The sequence below is a fragment of the Coenobita brevimanus genome, chromosome 40 (genome assembly GCF_032717465.1).
Source record: "Coenobita brevimanus isolate Jiangsu-jjx chromosome 40, ASM3271746v2, whole genome shotgun sequence".
NCBI classification, from domain to species: Eukaryota; Metazoa; Arthropoda; class Malacostraca; order Decapoda; family Coenobitidae; genus Coenobita; species Coenobita brevimanus.
In genome coordinates this window covers 60,978,926-61,001,799 of record NC_136993.1, presented here as the reverse complement: position 1 = coordinate 61,001,799, position 22,874 = coordinate 60,978,926, and positions in this window count along the sequence as shown.

Here is a 22,874-nt window from a genome sequence, read left to right as displayed (position 1 = left end):
GGTGGAGGAACCGAGTGAGAAGAGGGCTAGTGTACCAGTTGTCCAGGTACAGCACATGACCACGATGGAGGTACTCCTCTATCACTGTCTTCACCACGGCCCCTGAGAGTCCAATATTACGATCTTCTGTTATGTCTGTCTGTGTGCCGGTGTACAAGACTATGTCTTGCACATAACCAGTCTTACAGTCACACATAACAAAGACCTTGAACCCGAAACGGTGTCTCTTGCTGGGCATGTAATGGCGAAAGGAAATATTGCCTCTCCACAATACAAGACTCTCATCTATGACAAGGTCTCTGTAAGGATAAAATGATGAGTGGAGCATTTCCCGTAGGTACTCAAAGATAAGCCTAATTCTCCTCATTTTATCTGTGATATTTGCATTAGCAGGGTCGTCTGCATCATAAAAGTGGAGGCGGCTGAGAATTTGCTGGAAGTGATTACGACCCATTATCTTACCAAAGAAAGGTGTGATGGTCATTGGGTCCGTGTTCCAGTATGCAGGAATTTGATTTTTTCTTACAACACCCATGAAGATAACCAGGGCCAAAAATATGAACATCTCACCTTGGGTTATGGGATAGTCATATTGCTGGGAGTGCCTGCTTGGTGTACCTTGATGCTCACTTTCACGGTGCTGGCTGCTTGCAAATAAGTTTCCTTGCTCCGCTATGTGGCCCACAAACTCCTCCCCAAAGAACAGGAGGAAGAAATGCACCCTGATGGACCCTGCGTGGATACCTGGAGCCATGAAACCAGACTGCCACTCCTCAGTGAAAGGGTAAATGATGGGAGTGAAATTACTCCCATCTTCCCAGTTCCACGACACACTACCGTCTCCAGTCTCGTCCCCATCATCACCTTCGTCAGGGTGGGGAGGGGTGGGTGGTGGGGGAGGTTGGGGAGGTAGAGAGCGGCGCCCTTCCTCACTCGCACTTCTCTTCCCTCTCCCTTTTCCTTTCCCCTTTCCCTTCCCTTTCCTTCCTTTCCCGGCATCATGGGGCTGTGGGGAGGAAGTGAGGGAATATTGTGGGACCAAAGACGTGCTAGGGAGTGGCTACACCTCGCCTCCCCCGCTGCCCACGTACACCACGTGCTCATGCTGCCTCCCTCACACCACTTACCCTTTCACCGCTCACTCCTGCCACACCACTTTCCATTTCACCGCTCACTCCCACCACACCACTTTCCCTTTCACCCCTCACTCCCGCCACACCACTTATGCCTTCCCCAGACAATACAGAAGGACCATACCTGATTTGCCTCCTCGCCACACCTTCGGATCCTTGAGGTGAAATTTTCTCCCTCCCCAACCACGAGGTTACATCACATCCTATGCCGCCGTCCTCGTCCTTGTCCTCATCTGACTTTCTGTCTAGGGACTGGAGAGAGGTCTGTGCATGTGTATGGGGTCCAGGCTGTCCTTCGCTCACCTTACAGTACGTAACATACCTCACTTTCCTCGGCGAAGGGACCTCCTCATCACTGCTGCTTGTTTCCTCCTCAGGCTGCACATAATCCCTATCCTCCACATCATCATCCAGTGGAGAATCACTCTCACCTGTGAAGGCATCCAGGGCAGATTGAATTTCGTCCTCAGAGAGACCTCTACGCGCCATGTTTGATATGGGTCACTGCTAATAGGTAAGTGGCCGAGACAAGGGTGCGCGAAGGTCACACGGGGTCTGGGAGTGGGCCCGCCTGGTTGCAGTTAGGGGAGGCTTACCTGAGTGTGGGTACCAAAAATCACGCGCAAAATTAGAAAATTGTGCAAATTATGGGCTTTGCAATTGAGGAGCATTTATATACGTCAATGGGAGTGGCAGTGACAAAACGTGTGGACGTATATATATGTCAGCGGGACGTGGCGGGTTATATACTTCATCCAGGCTTCGCAGCATCGGGGAAACAATGTTGTTGATGGTTTGCTGGTTTCATCTGAACAGCTCCTACTCATCCTTGGTATGCTGGAGGAGGCAGGCCCATGTCCTCTCGTTCTCTGGCTTCCACTCGTTGACAATCTGGACCCACACAATCTCGATGGCTCTGCATTAAAGTTTGATCTGTCACGTCCGTATACTTCTTTCATGAGCTGGTCCTTGATATCACCACCTATCTAAAGCTTGTTATCTGATGCTGCTATACAAGGTATAATGCAGCTTTATCTACCGAATAGTAACTCCTTTATATGATGCCCTGAATGAAAGAAAATAGACAAATTATGTGGCTACAACTTCACATTTCATTCTCCCTCCCCTACCTCCCCCTCCCTCACTCCACCCCAGCACCATCACTCGTCCCCCCACCCACCTTCCCTTCTCTCTCAGCCCCTCTTACTCCCGTGTGACTTGCCAAGCATAAAAGAGCCAGCCTGAGGCACTGGGTACAGGAAGATAGGTGATTATTTATGGCCATGACTGTAGTTTTGAAGATGTAAAAGCAGCTGATTATGTGCTTTCTAGAATGGTATCCTTAAAGCTGCTACCTAGAACCAGGGATACCTTGTATGGTAGGTACCAGAGGGATTATTTCTCATGTGAGGAGATTGATGAGGGCTTCATGCAACTCTGTAAACATTTGCAAGAAACAGTAAAGCCTGCTGAAAGTAAACAGAAGGCTGAAATAACGAAAAGAACCACTAATCAACCGGGTGAGGAACCTATGTCAGGGACGGCGAAGCCTGTAACTAAAGAAGAGGTTGGCACTTTTCTTAGCTCCGTAAAATCTGAGGAGAAAGTATTAAAGACAAGGAATGGACAAGCTGATAAAAGTAAGGAGGTAAAAACTTCCATGGTAAAGGACAGGAAGGTTTGTGTGTTTTGTAGTGAACAACATTTCAATGTATCTTGTTAGAGTTATCCTGATTACGCTTCTAGAATAATGAGGCTGAACGAATTGGGGCATTGTATGATTTGCATGAATTAAGGACACATTTCCATGGAGTGTAAAAGCAAAATAAGTCTTTGTTTCAAGTGCAAAAGAGATACTCATCACAGTGCTTTGTGTCCAAGGATGATCAAGTATGAGGTTCATAAATTCGCAAGTGTCAATATGATGGTTGCAAAAGCAAATACCCCAATATGAATGCCAGCTGCAGTTCCAATGACAAATATGAAAGTAATGATAGAAAACCGAAGTTTATCTGTATGTACTCTTTTTTATACGGGAGCACAGGAAACCTTCATTTCTGCAGTCACCGTGGAGAAATTAAGGTTCCCTATTAACGGCAAAGTAAATCTAGCTATTACACCATTCTTAACTAGTAAGAAAGCACAATCTTTTGACTTAGGTAGACCTTCAATACAACTTGGCAGATATAAATGCAGTGAAACGGCAGCTGTACTTGATATATATATATATATATATATATATATATATATATATATATATATATATATATATATATATATATATATATATATAATAAAAGAACTGAAGGAAATCTCTGATCATTTACATAGTTTAGGGATAAGCTTGGTAAAACAGAATATGAATTGTAATACAGTATTGTGGGTCCCATAAAAATGATCATCGGGTCAGATTACTGTGGAAGATTCCTACATATAACTTTCAAGAATTTGTTCAAGAGGCCAGGACGTAACCTTAATATGGGTCAGTTGCCTTTTCCAAAGCAAGCCAGAGGAAAGGCAAAATTTTTAGACTCAGTCTTTGTTACTGTCACGCAGTCATTGATGGTAGCTACAGCAGGTGCAGCATTAGAACCCACTCAGACAAATGACTCGCTGGATGAAAAAAATGAACCTGTACGGAAATTATGGGATGTAGATAGTGTAGGAATACACTCTGAATAACCAACCCCTGAAGATAAAATAACTTTGCATTTGTATAACCAATCTGTGGAATTTAGATATGTACAGTATTGGGCTGGATTACCATGGAAACCAAACCCTTCGGAGTTACTAAAAAATTACCAAGCAGCTAAGACTCAGTTAAATTCTCTTCTAAGAAAGTTGAGAGACAAACCAGAACTTCTAACAAAATATGATAGTATTATAAAAGATCAATTGAAGAATAAATTTATAAAAGATGTATTATTCCCTGTTAACCATAAAGTTGGACATAACTTACCACATCATGATGTAAGCAAGGTTTCAATAAAACTACCATAAAGATAGATTTAAATTGTAGTAGTAAAGCGTCCATAAGGATCAGCTAGCTTGAACGACTGCTTATAGGCCTACTGTGGACCAACGTAACAGAGAGGTCGGGGAATATGTTAATAAGATTTAGAGAGAAACCTTATGCTTATACAGCAGACATTAATAAGGCTTTTCTCAGAATATGAATAAGAGAACAGGATAGGAAATTTGCAAAATTCCTCTGGCCCCAAGATCCTCAAAATGAGGATAGTCCTTAGAAAACTTAGCGTTTCCGATCGGTGCTCTTTGGCGTTTGTGCAAGACCTTTCCTACTATGCAGCACTTTGAAGCGTCATTTTGAGAAAGATAAATGCCCAGTAATAGGGCAGGCCTTAATGGATGATTAATTTACAAGGTGTTGCTGATACAGGGACGGAAGCATTGAAGGCTTATGCCAATTCCGAATGTGGGAAGGCAAATTTGCTGTTACAAAGCTGGAATACAAATTTATTGCTTTTAAGGAATATAATAAAGAAGACTATCCAAATATTGACATTCCCGAAACTCAAAATGTGTTGGGTCTTAACCGGGATACAAGGGCTAATGAATTAAGTTTGAACCCAATTAAGTTCTCTGATATCACTCTCACCAAGAGGTCTTTGTTAAGTCAGGTCTCCATGTTATTTGACCCATTAGGTTTGGTCAGTCCTATACTTATTAGAGGCTAATGTTTAGTGCAAGAGGCTTGGCAAGAAAAATTGGACTGGGACACTGAATTAGGTGAGACATATTTTGAACAATGGGAACAGATTAGAAAGGAATGTGAAAAATCTTCAAGCATATGTATTTGGGTGGCCCAAAAATGATTTTTTTTCCCTCAAACTGATTATTCTCCACAAGGCTACTTCTGTTCCATATCACTTAAGGAGCTTTCATGCAAAAAAAAAAAAAAAAAAAAAAAAAAAACTGACTCGTATTTAGAAGTCACTTCCTGGAAGAAAACTATGTGATCCTGATACTGTTATGTTTGATAAAAAATGTATAATCGTCTAATGAATATATGGCTTGTAACTGCCTGAAATTATCCTAAAACTGCAACAACTGTCGAACTAAACATTGAATAAAGCTTGAGCAGTAATCGGTAGACATACTTCTTGTAACATGCGTCTACGACTGCTGCATGCTGTAGCCATCTGTTGGAAACTCTGGTGCAGCCGGAGAAGCACTACGTCCATGCCACAGCTGACGCTGGGTGGCATGTCCATGACTCAATGGTCACTCAGTCACTCAGTGAGTGACTATTTCTCTACACAACAGGACGTACATTGGTGTGCTGTTGATGACTAGCATGTCATGACATCGAGCAGTGCATTACTCTGATCTGGCAAGTAAAATTTATATCATTGTTATAACCACCAGTAATGACACTTATCAAAAAGTTACTTTGATATATAAGGTTTTTATGCTCCACATACCAGGCACTTGTTGATGAATATTTGATTCATTAATAATGGAATATTTCTAATACTAAACACAATGTTTAATAATCATTGTATCCAGCATATGATCATAAGTATCCAGATATGAGGAGCGAACTGCAGCTACAATATCAAAATAATGTTCTGATGAGTATTATTTTCGGTAGTTGTAATGAAGCCTTACTTATTAGTGTGTTCCATTTACAGTTCACGCTTATGACAAGAAGCAGTCCAAAAGTATGGCTTCTGGGCAAGCCCGAAAAAGACATATTGGGTGCTCCCCTGGCTGCTAATGCTGATGTCCTCAGAAACTTCATGTTTCACCATCAGAACGGCCTTACAATCATTCGCAGTACTCAGAGTGCCATTGAGAAGGTAATGGTGATCTGGGATAAAGTAAGCATCCCGACCCAAATGGTAAACTCTGGTATTAGCAAGCTCCAGAAGCTTCACACAGAGTAATGTGTATTGAAGAACAACAGATCATTACTGAAACCAGGGTACAGGGTCAAAGAGCAAAACTTCAAGAAAAAACTCACAAAACTGTTTAAATGTGTTCTTTTAGCACTCAAATATAGAATGTCTATGTTTGGAAACTGTACACATTTTGTTTTTGGTTGACTATATTTTTTCGGAATTATGGCATCGGGAGTGACCTCTAAGAATTGTGCATTTCCTCACATTTTTCTCATAATCCCTTCAGTGATGATAAGGAACATATATAACCTTGTGAAACTGAGCAGTTTCTACTTTTTTGGGGGGTGCCACCCTAGTATGTATTCCCAGGCAGAAAAGAGCAACTAGCACTCACACTTGCGTATATTTTGTGATGTTTCTGAAAAAGCATATGGGGCAGTAGCTTATTGTGCAACAGGAGATGACAGTAATAAGTATTATGTCCAATGACAGAGTTGCACCAATTAAAGGAAGAAGCCTACCTCATATGGAACTGGCTTCCATAGATGCAGGAACTAAATTGGCCAGGTATTTAACCACTACGCTGTCACTCAGTTTGAGGATATCTACTGTTTATATGGACTAACAGTGAGATTTGTCTTTACTGGATAGGCAAGGAAGTGTGTAAAACTCCTTTCGTTCACAATAGAGTGAAGGCAATAAAAGAACTGTCTTCCAAATTTAAATTTAAGCATGTATCCTCCAAGCAAAACCCAGCTGCTCTGCTCTCATGAGGCTTGACAGTAAAGAGACTGATCAATGATTGCTTGTGGTTTAAAGGTCATAAATGGTTACTTACTAAGGAATGGCCTGAGCAGAAACAGTATAGTATTGCTGAGGTTAGTATTGTAAACTTGGATCTTATAGTACCTGGGCCAGATATGATACAGAGTAGTAGATTTTCATCACTGAGATAACTCCTTGACACTACCAAATCAGTTGTAAAATTTTGGAATAAGAGAGTGGGGTTTGACGAGTTTGATCGCATGGCATATTGGCTGAAAAGCCTTCAAAGAAAATATTACGGAGATTTTATGATAAGGCACTACTGATAAGAGTGTTAAGATTATTCTTAGATGGAAAGGGTCTAATTAAATGCCGTGGCAGAATGGTAAAGGCTGATTTGCCTCTCCAAAATGATTATTTTGTACAATTAATTGTTAAGGAAGCCCATAAGTTAACTCTTCATGAAGGTGTGCCGCAGACTTTGGCCCGAGTCCGAGAAAGGTATTGGATTCCTAAGGGTAGACAGGTTGTAAAGAAATATCTCAAGAGTTGCATTATATGTAGGAAGTATGAACAACGATCATACGACTATCCAGGAGCACCTACTTTGCCAGACGATAGGGTAAATATAAGTCTGCCCTTCAAGGTAACTGGAGTTGATTACACAGGGGCTATAACTGTTACGGGTGAGGGAACTCCCCATAAGATATATATACAGTTTGTTTGTTTACTTGCACCTACACAAGGGCAGTCCATCTAGTAATGGCAGAAGATCTGAGTTCAGAGACATTCCTCAATGTATTCAGAAGATTTGCAGCTAGAAGGTCTTGTCTTAGTAAATTAAGAAGTGACAAAGGAGCCAATTTCTTTGGAGCTTCACCTCTAATTTAAGACATAATGAATGACCCAAGGGTTAAGTCTATGCTGGGAATCCGAAATTGTACCTGGCAGTTCATAGCTCCTAGAGCCTCATGACAAAATGGATTCACTGAACAAATGATTGGTATTGTGATGAACTGCCTTAGGAAAACCTTACACAGAACAAAGCTCACTAGAGAGGAGCTGAGAACAGCAATAACTGAAAAAGAGGCTAGGATTAATGACGGACCTTTAACCCCTCTGGATGATAGTAGCATATCAACTGAGGCTGCAACACCAGCTCATATGTTGTATGGCAGAAAGCTCCATCTGGTGCCTTGCATTGATATCCAGGAGGAAGTAGATGATCCAACCATAGAGAATAATAAATTACGGCACCATCTGTGTATGGGATATCAATGTTTGAAAAAAAATATATACATATTGGACATCTGGAACAGCCATCGGAGCGAAGATTATCTTTTGAGCCTAAGGGAAAGGTTTTATGGGGCCCAAGCTGCCAGTTACAAGGCAGTCATAAACACGGATGTGGTTTTAGTAAGAACAGATCAACCATGATCCCAGTGGCCATTAGCTAAAGTCATCTACACACAACCAGATTTGAAGGGAGTACTAAGACTTGTTAAAATGAGATGTAGGGGATATATCAATATAAAAAAAAAAAATTGATAAATTGGTGCCCACAGGGACTTTGAATGGTGGAGAACAATTGGGTCAAGATTCAGCACAGGGTTCTTGAGATTTGTGGAAAGATCTCCTGGCTAGGGGTCACATTACATGATACAGTGTATCATTTTTTGCCCGGCTACAAAACTATGGGAAACATTTTCCCCCAGAGCGTTATTTGTGCTCTTTCCTTTTATAATAGTTGTTGAAAGCAGAGGAAACTCCCAGAGAACGTTTATTACTAATGCTAGCAGTTAATTAATCCAGAGATTTAGCTCTAGTTCTCTCTGGTACTTATTATTAATAAGTTAAATGCTCCTGTGCTTAACTTTTGTGGACAACTATATTGTAAATGTGTGAAAATATTTATAAAATTTCCATTGTCATGACTGCACCTGCGTGATAGGATGACGAGGTATCCTGGTGGGAAAACGGAGAAAGGTCTAACATAACTTGACAAAGATAAAGTGAATACATGGCTTTAGTTTTATTTAAACTATTATTAACTTGTTAAGTTGGATTTTCTTTGTAGATTTCTTTAAGTAATTCATTGTATTTAGGTAACTGTAATTAAATAATATTTGGCATCCCTGAATTCTATGAGGGGAGAAATACTTGCCATTTTTCATTCTGTTCCTCAAGCTCATTTGAGCTGCACATTGTAAAAAGTAGCATCAAGGATGCTTGGAAAGGCCCAGGCAAACCGACCAAGAATTCAAGCCTGTTGTCATCTGTTGTTCCGACTCTATCTAGCTAAGCAACCTTTATGATTTGTCCAAATCGGGGGGACTAGCTAGGATATAAGGAGATAATTACTGGTGAGTTAGAGTATTAATTATACCCTAATTTCCTAAGAGACTTCTAGTATGTAAATTTAATATTTGTTGTTGATAGACTAACACTCGTCAGAAAAGTGCAAAAATTTCTAACATACTAATGTCACTAAATACGTATTCCTTCAGTTTAGCAGACTTTTTCTTCTTTAAGGCCTTTGGGATGTCTTGATACTACGTTTAACAATCAGAAAGGCAAAGGGGCGGAAAAGACGGAATAGGGAAGAACTTTAGTGTATAATAATATAAATCCAATTATGAACAAAATATTTATGCCGTCGGAGGTCAGTAGTTCAGATATATACGTGAGAAATTGGTAAGGGGTCCTAGGGAAATAGTAGGACATAAAAAACTGACTTCCTTAATATCTCTGGCAACAGATAGGCATAAACCTGAGAATATTTATCAAACTGGTGACAGGATTTTAAAGGTAGATAAAGACTTGTCAAGATATGGTTGGACATGACAAATACTGATCCTTCTGAATGTCCCTTGGACAGTAGAGCCATAAATTTAAGTCTTCCCCTTCAGATTGGCAACGGGCCCACGTCTACTGGTGGCTCAGGTTCCACTGTCGGTGTACAGAACAAAGTCGGTCGACGACCTTGACGCACCTGGGGGGAAGCAGGTCATCATTTTGAGCCCCAAAGTCACACTGCTCGAAACTGTTTCAGAGGCTATGAACTTCACGTAGGAGATCACACATGCAATCAAGTGTTTGTGAACGAGTGTGTGTGTGTGTGTGTGTGTGTGTGTGTGTGTGTGTGTGTGTGTGTGTGTGTGTGTGTGTTAAAGTAATGGCATGAATCCATTATCTCTTTCCAATAGAAATATGTAAATATTATAGATGGTTCTATATGAAACCACCCTTATGTCAGAAAGTTTAACTGTTTCAGAAACCATTAACTTCAACAAAAAATAATTTAATGTGTCTTTTATTTTGCGTTCGCATGTGTCTTCATTTGTTAAATGTTGATATGGAATCAGGTAATCATCATCATCATCATCATCATCATCATCGTGATCATTATCATTCCGATCGTAATTCCCACCTAAGAGTTGAAGTGAAATAATATTCAGAAACTATTAAACAGAAACCACAAAAGTAGAACTATCAATTAACATGGCCAGTGAAATGAATAAGACACCAATATTGATATCTACAAACCTTTGAATTAAAAAAAAGTTTGTATGTTTTTTTTTTAATTTATATTTGTAAACAAGTTTTAGATACAAATGACATAAGCATTCCCATGACAACCGAATTAAAAATGTGATGCTACGCCTTTGGCAAATGTTTCTTCTTACATACTTCCTCCATCCAATTTGACCCTTTGTCAGTTTCTTAGCTTTTTCAGCTTCCATACATCGTTTTTTTGCTTGGACACCCGCACCGTTTTTTTTTTTTTTTTTTTTTTTTTAATGCGAGGAAGAAGGAACCAAAGGCCATGAGCCCGCAGTAACAGTTCCCTCCAAGAGAAAAACAAAATACAATAGAGAGCCAAATTCAAGATCCGATCATTTTGAGATGCCTGGACACACTACGTTTGAAAGACTGGAGATCATAGGCAGCAGGAAATACTGACAGAGGGAGACAGTTCCAGAGCTGACCTGTTGCATAAATGAAAGACTGGGAGTAACGGTTAACTCTTGCATTAGAGAGTTGGACAGAAAAGGGATGAGAGTTTGCTGCCAGACGGGTGCTACGCGCCCGTCGTAGAGGTGGAGGAATGCAAGCAGACAGTTCAGAGGAGCAGTGACCATTAAAGTAGCGATAGAAAAGAGATAAAGATGCAACAGTGCGGCGAAGAGACAGAGGTTGAAGGGAGTCAGTAAGAGGAGGAGAGTTAATGAGACGAAAAGCCTTTGACTCCACCCTATTGAGAAAGAGCTGTATGTGGGGAGCCTCCCCACACATGAGAGTTGTACTCCACACAGGGGCGGATAAAACCCCTGTATAGAGTCAACAATTGTGCAGGGGTAAAGAAAGAGCGGAGTCGGCTTAGCACACCAAATCTCTTGGAAGCAGATTTTATAAGAGATGTAATATGATCTTTCCAAGATAAGTCCCGAGTAAATGAAACCCCAAGCATGTTCAAGGATGATGCACGATTAAGCTGAATATTCTTAAACATTAGTGGGTATACCTGTGGAAGATTTTGTCGGGTTGATAGGTGTAAGAACTGAGTCTACAGTAACATTGCTCAGAACACTGAGACAAACATTTATCAACACCCTAGAATCCTGATGGCGAATATACCGCAAACATGTCCTTAGCAATGAGCTATGACGAATCTCGTGGCAACAGCCTCAGCATGTTCGAAGCTGACATGCAGTCCACACAGACACATGTGGTAGAAGTAGTAGTTGTTCCATAGGCAGTATGGCGGAACAGCCCCAAATCCCTAAGGAAAGCCATAGCCGAGACCGCGCTTTCCCCACAGAGCTCTCAAGGAGTGTATGTTGTGTTGTTGGTCTAGGTGATTGTGTGCAATGCAGTCCTCCATAATGTGCTTAATAGTATGGGGTGCTGTGTTACATCCTGGACAGGCATCAGCAACGGAGTCATCCAGCCACTTCTAATAACTTAAGAGGGCTGGATGATGCCCACATCTCAGCCTGGCCAGGTGGACCCTGTCCTCACGAGGGAGATAGGATTGCAGAAGGATGGATATCAGGAGGCCGTGTATGCAGCTGCGTGTTGTCTATCAGTGACTGAATGGAGCAGCGAGTGATTTGAGTATGGATATGCTTCTGGAAGCTGGTCTGAGGTGGGACGAGGTGACAGTATTTGTGTATGATATCGTGTGCTGGGTGTTGTTTTGATGTTCCTTGGTGTGTGTGGATGTGATGCCATGTAGTGTAGTGGTGAATGTGCTGCCATGTAGTGTAGTGGATGTTGTGGGTTTGTGGAGGCTGCAGCAAGAATTTGGGAGCCTCTATGTCTAGATGATACTTGACTTTGAGGACTTTGGTTTCTTGATGTAAGTGGTCTGTGGGTGTAGTAGATATGTAGGCTGTGATTATTTTTAGGGCCTTGTTCTGTTGCAGTGTGTTTTAGTGAGGTTAGGAGCCCAAGCAGGGCTTGCATAATTCATCACTGAACGTATATATTGTTTGTATGCTGTGGCGGTGGTTTCTTTGTTGTGTCCAAATGTTGTATGGGCAAGGGACCTCAAGGCAGTCTTGGTGTTAATTTATTTTTAAAGTTTGTGATGTGTTGTTTATATAACATTGATGTATTTGTGTGTGTGTGTGTGTGTGTGTGTGTGTGTGTGTGTGTGTGTGTGTGTGTGTGTGGGTGGGTGGGTGGGTGGGAGGGTGTGGTAAGAGAGTGTTGTTTATGGTGAGGTGTGGAAAGTGACTGTGTTCTACTGTTCAGTTTGTGAGAAGGGTCACTGTAGATTTGGCTAGGCCTATTATGAGTCTATTTGTGGTGAACCATCCACGTAGTGTGTTGTGGTAAGGTTGGAGGATGTGTGCAGCTGTGTTTGCGTTTTGGTGGGTACATGTAAGTGTTATGTCAGCTGCCTAGGAAGCTATGTGTATCTGTGGTGAGTGGGGTGTGGGTATGTCATGCATGTATAGGTTAAAGAGTGTAGGGGACAAAACGGATCCTTGGGGGACGCCCTTTGTGAAGTTTCTGATGTTCGAACACTGACCAGAAAATGTTACATGTACACATCAGCCTGCTAAGTAGTTTGCCAGCCATCTTTTTGTGTTATTGTGCATGTTTGTGTTAAATATTTTGTTTGTGAGGATGTGGCGGGAGATGGCATCAACTGCTTTGCTAAAGCCTAGTCTGACTAGGAGTGTTCTGTGTGGTGGCCTAGCTGAATTCATGCCATCGAAAACTCTCTGAGTAAGGTCTGTAAGAAGAGTGTTTGTGGAGTTAGTGGCCCAAAACCATGTTGTGATGGGGCTAGAGGGGTGTAAGGTGTAAGTAGTTGTAGTACCAGTCATTCATTGACTTTGGAGGGGTTCAGAGGAGTGTGATGGGGCAGTGTGAGGAAGGTAACGTGGGGTTTTTGTTGGGTTTGCGGATCGTTACGATAATGCCATGCTTCCAGATGATGGGTATTGTTTTGTGAGTAGCTGTAGACTGATATGTTGATAAGTGCTTGTATGTCTTGTGGTCCAAGGTGTTTAAGGTGTATGTTGCTTATGTTGTCTGGTCCACAGGCAGATGAGTGCATAACGTTGTTAATGATGTGCTTCATCTGCTTGTAAGTGAAAGGTGAGAAGTCTGGATATGTGGGGAATTGTCTCTTACGTCGGATGATACGTCGATTGGCACGATGGTGGTTTAGATGGCTGACATGTGAAAAATGGTTGATGAGAGTATTTGCTTGTTTCTTTGAAGGTATGGTGTCTGTTGTTGTGATGACAGCGTGTGATTGTGTAGTGTTGCTCTTGGAGAGTTTGATGCTGTTTAGTGTTTTGTAGAGTCTGCTGGTGTTTGTTTTGTGGTCAAGTGTTTGGAGATAATTATTCCACTTTAATGTTTGCTGTTCTGATATTTTACTGTTTATCTGAGTGTTGAATTCTTGTATTTGTTGTACGATGTCTTGTGCATGGGGTGTTGGGGAGAGTCATAGTGTGTCCCGTTGACTGATGAGGCCTTGAATTTCTGGTGTGAAGTTGGGGTTGTGTCTCTGTTGCCTCTAGGGATGGGTCTTTTGTCTGCATTTTGTATAATTGTATTAAAAGTGTGCACAGCAGTGTTGATGTTTGTGACGAATGTACTGTTTAATGTTTCAAATTGTTGTTCTGTTTCAGTTGTGGAGGCCTCCCAGTTAGATCTCTTATAATTAGAGTATGTGTGTCTGTGGCCAGCTGGAGTGATTCTGGTTTTGGTTGTGATGATGATTGGGAGGTGATCAGATCCAAGGGTTTTGACCACTGTCCAGGATGTTGTGGGGGCGAGGTTTGGGGAGCAAAAGGTGATGTCTGAGGATGATGGGAGGAAGAGGGCTTGGTGTGGGATATGAGTATGTTGATGGAAAATATCCAGTATGAAAAGATGATCTGTTTAGGATTGTAGTACCAGCCCTCTGTCTGTGTCAGGGATGTTGACGTGCCAGACCGACGTCTTGGCGTTGAAATCACCACCCAGGATAATGTTGGGTTTGTTAGTGATGTTGTGTATTTGTGTAGAGTAATTGTGTGGTACTGTGAGGGATGGCTGGGGGGGAAACGTATGTGTTGGCAATTGTTATACGTAATTTGTTGCCAGTGCATATATTTATTGATTGTATTTCTGTTGTGGTGCCATGCGGGGGGAGAAGTGACTTTGTGTGTGCACTGGTATCTAAAAACTTGATGGATTTGTGTACCAGGGTGATGCGTACACCACCATTGCCATCGGCCCGGTGTTGTTTAATGGTGGTGAAATTGTGAAATGTAGGTGTTTTTTGTGTTCTGCATAGTTTTGTTTCTTGTAATATGGCAATGTGTATGTTTTGTTGTTTGATGAATTGTGTGAGTTCTTGTTTTTTTTTGTTTATGCCATCTATGTTTAATTGAAGAATGTTTACGTTGTGTGTGCGATGTGTGTTGGCTGCTGCAGCACGGGGGGAAGGTAGTGGTTTGGGTGGAGGGGAAGGTGTAGGAGAAGGTTGTGATGGAGGTAAGGGTTGGGGTGGATTAGACTGGGGTGGAATGGGAGGGGTTGGGGATTGGATGGTGTGGGAAGGATTGGTGGGTTAGGCAGAGGAGGTGTGGAGAAAGTAGGAGTAGGGTGGGTGGAGGGGGGGTTGGTGGGTGAGGGGAAGGAACATAAGGAGGAGGGTCAGGTGTTTGTGTAATGTTTTTTGGATGCAAGTGTTGTGCAGGTGTAAGAGATCCAGTTCTTGCAGGAATTGCATTGAACTGAACTCTTTGTGTGTCGGCTCGAAGTGATAGGTTTTGAGCATGTTGGGCATATGTATTTGTTGGTAGGTCCTGGATTGCTCTCAGTGTCCCCAACTAGCAGAAATCGTAAAGAAATGGCCACTGGGGAGTCATTTCTTGGTTTAGAAAAAACGGTGTTGTTCTGTGTGTTGTGTTGAGAGATGTGGTACTTGCCCGGGCGACCGAAGCCACTCCCAGGTTCTCAGGCCCAAGGAGGGTCAGGAGGAGGTTGCGGTGGTTTGGCCCCCAATATGTCCTCCTCTTCTGCTTCGACAGCCTCTGGGGGGTAGACCCATGGCGATGACGCCACAGCTCCATGTCCACAGACACATGTCCCACCGATATAATAGGAGCACTGCTACAGACAGACACATGTCTGTAGCAGTGCTTCCATTATATTGGTGGAAGAAATTCTGTTACTTGCTGCTGCTACCACAATGGTCCTTTATGGACAGAATGCAGAACGTCCTGTCCGATATTAAGACTAGTATGCCTGCCATGAAGTGATAGAAGTGGGCAGACACAGTGTAATCAGTGATACAATACATGTTGATATTGGACTTGTGCTGCACAGGTAAGTGACAGTGGGTTATTAAGGATTTTTTTTTTTACATATGTTCAGCATCTAAGGGCTCGGCCACACGGTACAAGAACATGTTTTGAGGCATGTTCGAAACATTGCTACGGCCATGTTGCATTCATATTCGACATCTCTCGTTTGGACGTTCAAACCCCCGAACATGCTTCAAGACACTGCAGTGTGAACACTTCGTGGCCGGGAACAAGTGTGGGGCAAACACTCTCTTGTTGGACATTCTCATACTCAGCGGACAAGACAACTGCTGATTTCTTTCTTAACTATGGGAGCTATTTTAGTCAGGAGCACTTCAAAATCCGATGCAGACATACGTAAAAAAATTTAAATATCCCACTATCACTGATGTGTTGGGGCAGTAGTCCTGCATTGTCAAACGCCATCTCATTATATAACATCACCCTGTGTTCATTTCCCATCTTTAATGAGGGACGCACCCAGTATCGGCGATGGCGTTTGTGTCTGTAACCACATATAACAACTGTTGCAGCTGATGCTAGTAGGAGATCCTCCTCTGCCATGTCGACGGTAACTGCCAGCTGTGCCCTTGTGTGGACCGTCATGATGTTTTGAAATTGATCGAATCTGTGTTTGCAGCATTTTGAAGCTAAACTGGAGGCAGGTTTACCATCATGTTTGTGGCTTGTTCAGATGCATGTATGAAGCATGTTCCAGACATGCTACCAGTAATGTTTTGGGCTTCGTGTGGCCGAGGCCTAATGTAGTGTGTGGTTTATTTTGAACTAGCAGGAAGCTGTGGCTTTTCAAGCAAACTATGAACCCCTATGTAGCTCGTCCACATCCTGCCGTGAATTTCTGTTTATTTTCTTAGGCTTCCACCAGAACTGTTTGATCTCCTTCATGAAATCGGCACGATGCACCCTGAGTGTGTCACTGATGTCGTTCCATGTGTCTGGTTTCTTAATCTCGTGTTTGTATTCTGAGTCTGTCAGATCTAAAAACACCTGATAAAATTCAGTTAATTATAACAACAGGTTCCTGATCAATTTCATGATGTTGATGCAGTCCCCACTCACTAGCTGTGGTACTCAGTTAGCTATCTAGCCAGCTATATTCATGCCTGGTGCAGGAAACGTCCACGCCAGGGCTACCAACATGCTTCAAAACAATGTTATGGACATGTCCATGACAATGGTGCTTCGAACATACATGCAACCTCAATCAAGACAATGTTTTGTACATGTTCCAAACACGAGTCGAGCACCTGGGCATTTATATGCGCACACATTTAACATATTTATTGACACTCTTAGTGGTCGCTCTTACTATGACCACATAGTGTGAGTGAACAGTAAGTGCCGCTTCCCATCACCTAAGAGGCTATTGTGTAACGAAACTGGTGTCTAACTCAGAAACATGAACTGCCAATCATTGTCCTTTCTAACATTAGAAAACACACACACAACACACACACACACACACACACACACACACACACACACACACACACACACACACACACACACACACACACACACACACACACACACACACACACACACATACACAGACACACGCATATGCGCACATGTCTCCACTGTCATTACTGATATATATCTACATGACATATATATATATATATATATATATATATATATATATATATATATATATATATATATATATATATATATAAATCATTATCATTACCATCACCCGGACCTCCTTTCCCACCCAGGGGCAGGGTGAGGAGTAACAATGTCCATACAGGCCAAATTTGCCCAATCCAATGGGCCACGCATCCATTCACTCACCATTCATGTCCCCGGAATCCTGGCTTAATTGGATATGACAAAAACATTCACAACGTTCTGTAGCTTCACATAAACGTATCCAATTGAGTCAATCTGGACGCTGCCACGTTAGAAAAGGGTACCAAAATCCCTGATCATGCACTTCTCCTCACAAAACTCATCTAGCCAGCTCGATCTCTTTCCAGTTCCCTAGCCTCACCGACTTCCAAACCTCTCTTCCTCACACACTCATCCACCATATCTCTCCAGTTTCTCCATGGCCTATCTCGCCTCCTCCCTCCTTCAAATTCTTTCAGATATACATTTTTTCACCACACTATTGTTATCCATTCTCTCCACATGACCATACCATCTCAATACACTCTCTTCGATTCTGGTGTCCACCGACTTCCTCACCCTACACCTTTCACGAATCACATTATTTCGTACCCTATCCACCCTCTGTACTCCACATACATTCCTCAGCAGTCCCATCTCCACTACTGTCACTCTTGACTTTTCATTTTCATGCCACACCATAGTCTCGCATCCATATGTTAAAGTTGGCACTAACACTTCCTCATGTAAGCCTCGTGCAGCTGCAACACGAAGCCTCTGTTTCTTATAAAGGCCTTCGTTGCACCAGCTACTTTTCTTCCTTGTGTCACTCTCCCTTCCAACTTCTTTTCCACATTTTCCTCTCTTTTCTATCACTGTACCCAGGTATTTGAACTCTCTCACCAGTTCCAGCCTCTCTCCATTCACTGTAACATTACACTGGGAGTCACCTTCTTTCTCACTAACCATCACTTTACTCTTTTCTACATTTACTCTTAATGCACAACGCTCACAGACAACATCAAAACTCTGTACTAGCCTACCAAGTTCTTGTCCGGTACTCGCAAGCAGTACTGCATCATCAGCATACAACAAATTTGAGATATTCCATCCATCACCATTCATTACCAACGCCATCCCTCTCTCCATTACTCGTGTTTTTAGTTCTCTCATCACCCCGTCCATACAGTATATATATTGAGCAACCATGGGGCCATCACACAACCTTGTTGCACGCCCACACCGATAGTGAACCATTCACTTAGCTGCCCATCAACCCTTACACATGCTTCACTACTATCATGAAAACTCTTGACAGCACATAGCAGCTTACCATCTACACCATACATGCGCAAAACTTTCCAAAATCCCTCTCTGTCTAGTGTACTTTGTCGTATGCTTTTCCAGATCCATGAATGCCATAAGCACCTTCTGGTGTTCATATATATATATATATATATATATATATATATATATATATATATATATATATATATATATATATATATATATATATATAACTGTGATATTATTGTACTGTGGGTGTGCTACTAGATCCGTTTCTTGTCACAAACTTTGCAGATACGACTATGTGACTCCCGCTGACAGAGCGTGGGGAGTGGAACAGCCTGACGGGTCCTGGACCGGCATGGTTGGAATGTCAATGCGGGAAGTAGGTCCATTTACGGCCCAGTATCATTATGTATCAGATGTGAATTAAATATTTTTATTACCCATTCTCGCCTCGGAGGGGCTTGGAAACGGGTAATGTTTTCACTAGGATCGTCTGTCTGTTTGTTTGTCTATTTGTCTGTCTATTGACGCGAAAACTACTTGTGCAATTTTGACTAAAATTACATGGACGATGGGCTATGACCCTCTGATCACCTTATGAAATTTTAAGGCCAAGTTGGGCCAAGGCCCAGGCTGTTGCTCCAAAAAAAAAAAAAAAATGTAAAAAAATATTTTCGCTATATCTCCTTTCAAATTCGTCATATGAACATGAAACCAAAACCTAAAGGTGCATCTTTCAAATCTGCATCCTATAATATGCTCCAATGCGTCAGACGGGTCACTGCCCAGTTAGTGGTAGGGAGGTCAATGTCAGGTGGGTCGGGCGTAAAATTTCAAATGGGCATAATATCGACAATTTTCACACGATTCACTCCATATTTGATAGGTGACATCTTTGACTAGATATCCTGTTGCGTTTATACATCAGCACTAAAATGACTGCCGGGGGACTGGTTTGCTGTACCTTTGCACCGCATCTTGTTTTCTTTAAATTGTGCCATTTTATCAGTTCATTGAATATCAGCTTGACTAAACTAGTATTAGACATGCAAACACAGGTTGAATGATGGATAGTAGATACATAGAATGACCAGGTACAAAACAGTCAGTCATCGGAGACTGATGTAAAGGAGGGTAGATAGAAAGATGTGTGTGATTTTGAGGAACCTGACAATATTGCAGTTTAGATACTCCTAAGCTCTTCATATCAGGAGGTGGACATCAGCCTTGGCCTCTTCGACATCACTGCCGCGAGAGCCAAAGTAGTGGACTTCACCTTCCCGGTCGACATCATGTATAGCAGGATGATCGTGGGTCGTGGCAAGCCTGAGGTGAACCCCTGGAGCTTCCTACTACCCCTGGGTACTCATGTATGGGTAGCACTTCTGACGGCTTTGGTGGGGGTCCTTGCAGTAATAACAGTATTTCATTCCTGTCTACAAACCCAGGCTTGTCATTGTACAGGGCTAATGGTGAAGGCATCCACCTGTGTTCGAGTGTTGTTACAACAAGGTAAGACCTCCAGCTTGTCCTATATGTTATGATGGAAGTCGTCACTTTTAGGGTAGTATTGTCATCCTCCCACCATATGTGGTCGTAGAGCTGTAGTGGACTATTGATCAAGGCATCTAGTTGCAATCGCTCGGTCCCTTGCAGCAAAATTTTAACAATATCTCATTGCATGCACTATTGCAGCAAGAGTAACACTTCCGTGTCTTAGTTACAACATCTCATTCCCGGCATTTTGTTTTGTTTTGGTATCACGTGTTGGCAGGGATAAGAATAATTATCATGAATAACTATATTAATTTACATACATATGTATGCAATAGTCAGTTATAAAAAACTATACCTAAATTACTGAGAATGAGAGAAATCCCTCATGAAAACACTCTTGGGATGGCTTCGAAATTAAAATAGGGAGCTGTAATTTACAATGTATGGGGTCCTGAGATCAAAATTACAAAGGAACTGCTCAGTGTGCTGCAAAGTACTTTAATGAGTTGAAAGTCAGCCTTGATTTATGGTTACGGCTTAGCAGTGAAGCAGGACAAAACTGGCGGCATAATTTGTAGTAAAATATCCAAAAGAAAAAATTTCCAACTGCACTACCGAAGCTGAGATATCATCTGCTCAAATAATAATGACAGATCACGCTGGTTTGTCTGATGCCGACTGTTAATGGTTCAGCTACATCACAGTGAAAATACATATAAATATTATCATTTTTATTATGTTCTTTATTTAACAGTCATGACAAACCCTAGCACTGTAAGGAAAGTAGTCACTGATGGCCATGTAAGAGGGTACATGAGAGCAAAGAAATGTTTTGATGCATATATGGGGCAAAAATAATCCATTAAGTATGGTAACAAAGACAGTAAGGAAACACAATACCACATGAGAGAACTATCAGAGTGAAATAATAACTTAGTAATACCATGATTTGGAAAAAAATTAATGTGCTTATTTCAGATGTCAACTCTGTCAGGACATGGTGGGTATGGGAGCGTGTGGTGTTGGGTGTGTGGATGCTGACAACTGTGGTGCTGACACGTAGCTATGCAGGCAACCTGGTGTCCCTCCTGGCCGTCAGATACATCCCGATGCCCATACAGTCTCTCAGTGATGTGGTTGATAATCCTACTACAGTGTTTGTGCAGGAGGGAACTGCTCAGGCTTACACTATTCAGGTTAGTATTTATCCCATGAAGGCTCGTATTGTAGCACACAACGTTGTTGGACACGTATATTTCTTGGACGTCTCAGTCAACGGGCCTACTGTGACTAAGGCTGGTTTCACCAGAGTGGTTTCTGTTGTGGGGGTTCTTGCCACGCGGTTTAGAAATGCATTGAGTCCAATGGGACCTTTCACACGAGGCAAGTGCCACAAAATAGCCGCCATGGCAGCTGCCATCTACCACCCTGATCGCTTGGCTGCGGCGGCATTAAAACTGCTGGGCGGGCTGGGAGGCCACGCATTGCTATGGGTCAGTTCACAACAATGGTTTTGCCCACAATGGCATTTAGGTTTCAGCTCTGGGACAGACAACACGCAACCAACTGTTCTGTCATATAAGTAGCTGGCATGCACTTTAATGGTGCAAATATACAGTATATATATGTTTTTCATAACTTCATACTGAAAATGTACTAATGCACATAACTACAAGCTTATTAACCTTGTAGCTCTATGTTTTATGAACAATGATGACTTTAAATTCCAGAGCTGTGTCATGGCATCATTAGCTTTCAGGTCTTCATAAAGAGTGTAAAAAGCACCCTGCAGGAGTTGACTACTGCTCAAGGTATTAATCCAGAATTTTCGTTTTTTTATGACCTTGTTCATCAAATAAACAGACACAACTCTCTTCCTTACGTCCTCCATCATGACGAGACACTAGTAGACTGAAACACAGTAACTAAAACCGTCCGTGTGAAGGGCTGACCATAATCGCACATGCAGGTGAGTGGGAAAAAACGCCGTGGCAGAAACAGCCCGTGTGAAAGCAGCCAAAGGCAAGACTCGGACATATTCTGCGTAAATTGTCTGATCATGCAGGCCAAATTAAACATACGAACTTAATCATACTCTGTATCACAGGGTCTTGTTCTAGGCAAACCGTTTCTCAATTCAAGACTTACTACAGTGGACAATGAGATGCCATTCTTCCAGTTTTAATATAAACGTACACGGTCGAGGAATTTATGTCACAATATGCTTGATTCTGGGGTAACTGTAGAAAGGCTATATAAATCACACTTTGACATTGATTCCGTTGCTTCTAGACGATTAAGACTGGTGCTTTCCGCGACATAAATAATCGATTGAGCACATTTCGTTACGGTATGTCCAGTTTTAGCCTTGTATACATGGGCCCTATAAATACACCCTTTAAGACAATCATTGTGCTACTTTCAGACGGCTGAAAGTGGTGTTTTCTGTGAAATAAATAATCTGCAGAAAGAAGGTAGATTTCAAACCTTCGCCGCAACTGAGTTGACGAAGAACCTGGATGTCAAAGTGAGGAGGGGGGACCACACCCTAATATATGTGGAGGAGGTGACCAAGGTGATGATGGCACAGGACTTTTCAGTGACAGGTGGGTGAGAGAGAGAGAGAGAGAGAGAGAGAGAGAGAGAGAGAGAGAGAGAGAGAGAGAGAGAGAGAGAGAGTGTGTGTGTGTGTGTGTGTGTGTGTGTGTGTGTGTGTGTGTGTGTGTGCATCATTAATTTGCCCTTACACTGACATAATTACGAGGGGTGATGGGAGTGTCGTGTTCCTCAGAACATCCTCATAATGAACTAGGGACTCACCTAAGCTGTGAAAAATGGCTTAGTGGTATCAAGAACAAACGACA